This window comes from Octodon degus, unplaced genomic scaffold (genome assembly GCF_000260255.1).
Source record: "Octodon degus isolate 3935 unplaced genomic scaffold, OctDeg1.0 scaffold00064, whole genome shotgun sequence".
NCBI lineage: Eukaryota > Metazoa > Chordata > Mammalia > Rodentia > Octodontidae > Octodon > Octodon degus.
In genome coordinates this window covers 1,348,480-1,349,799 of record NW_004524640.1, presented here as the reverse complement: position 1 = coordinate 1,349,799, position 1,320 = coordinate 1,348,480, and the positions used below count along the sequence as shown (strand labels likewise).

Here is a 1,320-nt window from a genome sequence, read left to right as displayed (position 1 = left end):
CAACGCGGCCCTAATTTATGTCTCACTCTTAGGCAGCTTGAAACAGCAGTGGTCCATTCATAACTGTCCATGTATCAATGAGCACCTCCAAGTCTGCCACATGGGACAGTTGTGCATGTGCCACTTGTGGCACAAACTAGTGCACACATGTTAAGGCCACCTTGTGGAGGTCTCCAAACTCTCTTTAGTGCTATGATCTAGTTAAGATTTGTTGTAACAATGCAAGCAATTACACTATTGTCAAAGCCATGTTATACAGCAAAAGCACTTGGATGCTTCTCCTACGCATCTTTTTGAACGAGTTCTAAAAGAATAGCATGCTACAATGAATAAATTGCAAATAATTTGCATAGGAAAAACGTGTCTTCAGCAGTACAGTACTTCTCGCTAATTTTATCATGATCTTCTCCATTGTCCACATTATTTTCCACTTTTATCTTCCTTCCATATCCTCACTTGACCACTGAATGGCATCATCAGTTATCTCATGAATTTCCTACAATTCGGAATCTACGACGTGCTCTTCCTGCTCACTGAACACCCACACATGAGCCTTTTTACATTTCTTCTTCTTTACTTCCAATTCCGCCTTTGCCATTTGTTTCTGCCTTCTCCACAATTCTATGGGTGATCAACTTACACACCCCTGACTTTTGACTCCATTGCCTTCTATTTCTCTGGGCTCTTGCTCTGTCAATCACTCCCCAATTTGTGGTTTTCTATTCTCTTACCAGTGAATCATATCATATCTGAGATCCACCTCTTGTCTCTCTTTCTCTTTGTTCTTTGTCTCTGCTTCCTCACCTCTCACTCAGTGTGCTCAAAGCCTCTCATACTCTACTGTACTCAACTCCTGGGTGGCACCAGTGATTTCTCTACCACTGATGCAGTATCTCCTTTTGATCTTCATCCTCCTATCCCTAAGTTATTGGACATTTCTGGCCAAGTTCTTGTTTGCCATTTTTCTTCTAAAGCCTAAGACAAAAAAACTATGTATTCACTTTATCTTTCCCCCATGAATTCACCTTTGAATTTTCTTCTTTCCATTTACTCATTATGTAAAAGTATGCCACAGCATTTCATGCTAGAATCACTATGTTTGTTTGTATGTATGTGTGTATATATGTATGTGTATCTTATATTGCTTCTGGATAGATAATTCTCAATATTTAGCTTTTATGTCCTTCCCAAAACCCTAGAACTATATATGCAACTATCCACTTGATGCATAGCTTCTTGATTTATTTATTTTATTGTACACACAAACATAATGAATGCATATATATATAATTTCTATATAATTATTTATTAAACTCATAT

General features: G+C 37.9%; 1 protein-coding gene across 1 annotated transcript in view; it reads right to left on the bottom strand.

Moving 5' to 3' along the window:
- Nucleotides 1-1,320, bottom strand: part of Slco1a2 (solute carrier organic anion transporter family member 1A2) — a 60,430-nt gene that overhangs the window by 42,578 nt on the left and 16,532 nt on the right. The window lies entirely within an intron of this gene.